This window comes from Pinus tabuliformis, chromosome 5_1, assembly GCF_031772625.1.
Source record: "Pinus tabuliformis cultivar Carrire ecotype Pingquan chromosome 5_1, CPIR1, whole genome shotgun sequence".
NCBI lineage: Eukaryota > Viridiplantae > Streptophyta > Pinopsida > Pinales > Pinaceae > Pinus > Pinus tabuliformis.
In genome coordinates this window covers 532,785,574-532,791,692 of record NC_142305.1, presented here as the reverse complement: position 1 = coordinate 532,791,692, position 6,119 = coordinate 532,785,574, and the positions used below count along the sequence as shown (strand labels likewise).

The 6,119-nt window shown below is 38.0% G+C and overlaps 1 long non-coding RNA gene across 3 annotated transcripts; it reads right to left on the bottom strand.

Moving 5' to 3' along the window:
• Positions 1–328: 328 nt before the first annotated feature.
• LOC149165897 (uncharacterized) lies at positions 329–5,480 on the bottom strand. Of its 3 annotated transcripts, XR_016260798.1 has the most exons (8): positions 4,992–5,480; positions 4,714–4,857; positions 4,203–4,586; positions 3,867–3,961; positions 3,073–3,380; positions 832–902; positions 554–697; positions 329–426 (listed from the first exon to the last, which is right to left on the bottom strand). It is a non-coding gene; the product is annotated as an uncharacterized LOC149165897 (long non-coding RNA). The 3 variants fall into 3 exon arrangements; XR_016260797.1 differs by lacking the exons at positions 3,867–3,961; positions 4,203–4,586; positions 4,714–4,857; positions 4,992–5,480 and having other exon boundaries at positions 3,073–3,505; XR_016260799.1 differs by lacking the exons at positions 3,867–3,961; positions 4,203–4,586; positions 4,714–4,857; positions 4,992–5,480 and having other exon boundaries at positions 3,160–3,505.
• Positions 5,481–6,119: the final 639 nt, after the last annotated feature.

Sequence of the window (6,119 nt, the reverse complement as noted above, 5' to 3'; positions counted from 1 at the left end):
ACTGCATGAAAGTCTTTGTGTTTTCTTCATATTCATGCAGGTATGTGACAGTTAGTGAGGCCAATGGAAGAGAACTTTTCTACTATTCTGTGAAGTCAGAAAGTAATCCAGCAAATGATCCACTTCTTCTTTGGCTTGAGGGAGGTCCTGGTTGCACCGGTTTCACTGATTGTCTATGAGATTGGTCAGCTATGGGAATTCTTGCTCTTATTATCTATTTCAATGCTCAAAGTTGCTATTTACTGAATGAATTTTGATCTTGTACACATTAAGTTTTCAAATTGTGTAATCTGGCCATGGGAACAGCTTGTTCAAATGGCTAACTATAAGCTCACTTTTACCCAAGTTGTTGGAATTGGCACCCAAAACCGAGTCAACTGCTGTTCTGGAGGTATGGTGCCTGCCAAATTATTGCCCTCCAGGGATCTGCACAAGAAGGTATATACTTATGCGAGTGCATTTAAAATAATCAAAAGGGAGACATGCTAATGCATTTGTTAATAATATCCAGCGTCGGGCTCGATCAAAGCGCACCAGATTGGATTTATCTTACATTATGGCAATGTTTGACAAATTTCCAATTTCATTGGGAATGGCACCACTAAGCCAATTCAAAGCCAGATCCAAATTCTGTAGATTCTTTAGTTGACCAAGTTCTCTCGGTATGGTACCCAGTATATTGTTTGCACGAAGGTTCCTGCATAAGATACCAATTTGCTCGAGGTTGTTCATGTCAACAGTTCGACAAACATATTCATATTTCTAGACTAACTTATAACTGTACAAAAACTTGGCTCATGTGCAAGCTTCATTTGAGTAATAGGCACTTACAGGTCTGCAGCGAAGCTAGAAGGGCCAATTCTGGTGCTAGAACCCCTTTAAGAGATGAGTTTGGAAGATTTCTGCATATAAATTTTTTAAACTTATTCAAGTACTTTGAATCTCAAGTATACAATGCATCAAAAGAAAACAACTGATTCAAACAACTTGGAGAGACTCAACATCAAATGTTCTTTCAATTCTACTCATTTGAAATTAAAAATGGATCTGTGATTCAATTCATCATGGGATTCTAGGTCGCACAACACCAGGACTTGGGACATGCAAGAGACGTGGATACGAGCGTCCAACACAGGACACAGCAACATTCGAAATGTGACAAGGATATATATATATTCAAAAATTTAGAACATTTACAAAATATTAATATTGATGCAACTAATTCCTACATCAAACATACAAGAAATTGGAGTATTCAAGAATCAACACACATAAAATAGTAGTTTAGGAGTTAGAACTACAGCTTTCTCATTGAGTCCCTTGATGTCATCGAAATCACAATGTATTACATAGACACTAATATTACAGGTAGACATGCCAATGGCAAAATACAAAGTAGAGCAGATAGCAGATACGGTGGATATGTTCTTTCTTGAGCTTGGTGTCTTGTTATAGCAAAGTGGTTTGCAGTGCCGGCAGCTTCTCCTATAGCAAAGTGGTTTAGAGTGCCGACAGCTTTTCCTCGAGCAGACAGAATAGTGACAGCGGTAGATGGACTTGGAGAAGGGGATGAACACCAAAATTGACGTTCTTCCCTTTTTCCTGTGACCTTTGTGGTATAAAAGAAGAACACTAAAATTGGAGAAACGACAATTTCACCTCCTTCATTCTTCTTTACCTACACAATATTAGAGCATTTTCCTGTGGCTGGAAGTGAAAAAAGGAGGTGAAACTGCTTTTCTAGTTCTGTTTTGGCTCCTTGCACGTCCAACACTCGAGACATGATAGGTCATGTGTCAGAATCAAGTTTTCCACGTGTCTTGTTTTTTTTAGGAAATGTGTCAAACTCATGTCCAACACATGCCTAAGTGTGTCATGTATTTGAGACATGGGATACAGACATGCAGACCCTGGGGGATGTCTCTGGCCTCTTAGGAGATACATATAACATGGCCTCACACTATACAATTCTTGGCTATTCTGAATCCATATTAACTATATTACAACCATGATAACCATTCAATTGTTGTTGATGTTGCTTTTGAAAAAAATTGTCCTTTTTAAAGTAATAAAAGCACAACATAACATTACATCTGCTCTAGAATGTGCACACTATTTTTTGTGTTCTAAATTGACTCTCTATTATCAATGCAACTAGATACAATGATCATCTGATTGCCCTCATTTTTCTAGGGAAAATAAAGGTTCCCTGGAAACACAAACTGACTTTCACCAATTTAAGAGTGACATAGTGGGTGAGTTCTAGGCACCTGCCAAAACATGGTCGAAATTTTTGTGCGCTTTGCAGGTTTGACAAAAGCAAAAAAAGCATCCTGCAACTTCGGAGTGCAATAAGATTTGCAAATTCTGTAAACAAACTTTAGAGAAATGTAGTTTGAGAAGTGTTATTTTCCTGATAAATAATTGGATTGCTCAAAATTTTACAAGGTTGAAGCCAGGCATAGAAGATCCAACTATAGAGCTTCATAGGGCAAATGGTTGCATATACAAAGCCATACATTCCCAAGTTCCAAGTTCTCTGTACAATTAACGCTTAGAAGCCATCCAATTAAAAGGGAACTAGGGAGGGTACATTGTCACCTATTGTATACTCCCTCTGCACTTTGGGCTAGTGCTTTTCTGCCCTCAGGAGAGATCCTTATGTGATCTAAAGTGCAAAAAAAATGACTTTGACCAACAAAGACACTTGGTATCAGAAAATTAGTTTACTGTAATTCAATTGTTACACCTAAATTCTGCTGAGAAATTGATGGGACATCAAGCTAATGTTCAGATCAGCTCTTATAATCATTAATTTGCTAAAATTCTTTGTGCAAATCTGCTCTCAAACACCTCAAATCTGCAGACCCACATGTAAATCTCCAAAAGCAATGATGAGAAACTCTTAAAATTTTGTTTGTGACTGTAGTGCCTTGAATTCTGTGGGTTATGGAGACAAGTGTAGAAGAAAATTAACTGAGCAGGAGTGATTCCCAAGGCCAACCAATTCAGAAAATTCCAAGTAATAAAAAACACCGATAAAATGAGAATTAGCCTCCAAGTAACTGTCACCTTTATCCAATGCCATGCATACAACGTTTAGAGATATTGACTTCAAATTCAAAGTGGATGTCAACAGTCAGATTACTTCAAAAGCACCTTTTCCCACCAAGTTCAATGATGCAGAAGCATCATCACCACCCCACCATGGTTGCAGCATCCCATGAACATTGAGAAGAGGTCAAGCGAGATAGCACTGTGGAAGAGACAGTGGGTAATTTTCGTCCCAGCATTCATCCTCCACCATCCAAATTCCCTTGCTTTCATCTGACAACCCACGGTTTCCCAGACCCAAGGATTCTCGTAGCCAGCTGGAACTTCTGTTTCAAGAGGATTCGATCAGTATTTCTAACGTTTACATTTTGAGCAGTCCAAGCTGTTAACAACCCCATGAGAAAATGACCATTTCCGCGTTGCATCATCTCTAGTTAATTCCTTGTAATCAGCCACACTTAATTTGAATGATGGCTTTTCTGCTGCCAAAAGATAAAAGGCTTTATAAATTTCAGGAAGCCCAAGACCTAAAAAACAGTAAGAACAGGAAGAAAAAAAATGTCTGGAACCGAACCCTCCTCCCATCACCCCCAACCCTAAATGGATACTAAGAATAATAGATATTGAAAAAAAAGAAAAGAGTTTTCTTTCCATTTTGCCCATTACTAAGCAGTAACTTCCAGTAGGATCTTGGACTTTATAGAGTAAGCACCATGCTGTCTGCATAATGCAACTTGAAATTTCCAATAAAAAGATTAAAAGCATTTCATCTTGTCTCTGAATAAAACGAAGAATGAATGAAGAAAAGTTACCAGATAGTTTCCAAAGGACCCACTGCAGTTTTAGCCTTGGCCCTGGACAAAGCTCCACTGGTAAACTCTCTAAATGATCTGCCTTTGAATAAAGTCTGCATGCATATCAAGATTAATAGGTGAGAGAAATTGGGATTCCCATATCAATATAAAGAGACAGAGCAGTCGGAGGGTCAGCATTTTCTTCAAGTAAAATTTACTGCGGTGGGTTTAGTATGAAATTTTCTCTACTCGGTTCAGTAAATAATACTTAAATCATTGGGATTGAAATTTGAAATTGAAGATCTCCAATGTTCTACTCTGGAGTCTGTACCAAGGGTAGAAAAGCATACTTACTTGGAATGCTTTGCGCAGATCAGGAGCCTGAAAAATTTCTTTGCTGGGTAGTTTATCTAACTTTACTTCCATACTTTTCATAATTGAGGGATCCATGGTGCTCAGAGCCAATAGCTCTATGAATTGAAGTTATGGGATTTTCACACCCCACCTCAATTCTTGCTCTTATTATCTATTTCAATGCTCAAAGTTGCTATTTACTGAATGAATTTTGATCTTGTACACATTAAGTTTTCAAATTGTGTAATCTGGCCATGGGAACAGCTTGTTCAAATGGCTAACTGTAAGCTCACTTTTACCCAAGTTGTTGGAATTGGCACCCAAAACCGAGTCAACTGCTGTTCTGGAGGTATGGTGCCTGCCAAATTATTGCCCTCCAGGGATCTGCACAAGAAGGTATATACTTATGCGAGTGCATTTAAAATAATCAAAAGGGAGACATGTTAATGCATTTGTTAATAATATCCAGCGTCGGGCTCGATCAAAGTGCACCAGATTGGATTTATCTTACATTATGGCAATGTTTGACAAATTTCCAATTTCATTGGGAATGGCACCACTAAGCCAATTCAAAGCCAGATCCAAATTCTGTAGATTCTTTAGTTGACCAAGTTCTCTCGGTATGGTACCCAGTATATTGTTTGCACGAAGGTTCCTGCATAAGATACCAATTTGCTCGAGGTTGTTCATGTCAACAGTTCGGCAAACATATTCATATTTCTACACTAACTTATAACTGTACAAAAACTTGGCTCATGTGCAAGCTTCATTTGAGTAATAGGCACTTACAGTGTCTGCAGCGAAGCTAGAAGGGCCAATTCTGGTGCTAGAACCCCTTTAAGAGATGAGTTTGGAAGATTTCTGCATATAAATTTTTTAAACTTATTCAAGTACTTTGAATCTCAAGTATACAATGCATCAAAAGAAAACAACTGATTCAAACAACTTGGAGAGACTCAACATCAAATGTTCTTTCAATTCTACTCATTTGAAATTAAAAATGGATCTGTGATTCAATTCATCATGGGATTCTAGGTCGCACAACACCAGGACTTGGGACATGCAAGAGACGTGGATACGAGCGTCCAACACAGGACACAGCAACATTCGAAATGTGACAAGGATATATATATATTCAAAAATTTAGAACATTTACAAAATATTAATATTGATGCAACTAATTCCTACATCAAACATACAAGAAATTGGAGTATTCAAGAATCAACACACATAAAATAGTAGTTTAGGAGTTAGAACTACAGCTTTCTCATTGAGTCCCTTGATGTCATCAAAATCACAATGTATTACATAGACACTAATATTACAGGTAGACATGCCAATGGCAAAATACAAAGTAGAGCAGATAGCAGATACGGTGGATATGTTCTTTCTTGAGCTTGGTGTCTTGTTATAGCAAAGTGGTTTGCAGTGCCGGCAGCTTCTCCTATAGCAAAGTGGTTTAGAGTGCCGACAACTTTTCCTCGAGCAGACAGAATAGTGACAGCGGTAGATGGACTTGGAGAAGGGGATGAACACCAAAATTGACGTTCTTCCCTTTTTCCTGTGACCTTTGTGGTATAAAAGAAGAACACTAAAATTGGAGAAGCGACAATTTCACCTCCTTCATTCTTCTTTACCTACACAATATTAGAGCATTTTCCTGTGGCTGGAAGTGAAAAAAGGAGGTGAAACTGCTTTTCTAGTTCTGTTTTGGCTCCTTGCACGTCCAACACTCGAGACATGATACAGCGCATAGCAACCTCCCGTGAAATAACAACAGAAATCTTATAAATCAGAAAGAGCAAATCAACATTGCCACGAAATACTCTGATATGCACCTTTGTGCTGCAGATTTTGCATCATATGTAAATTCTATACTGATAAATATATCGCTTTTTTCATCTGAAAAAAAAAGGT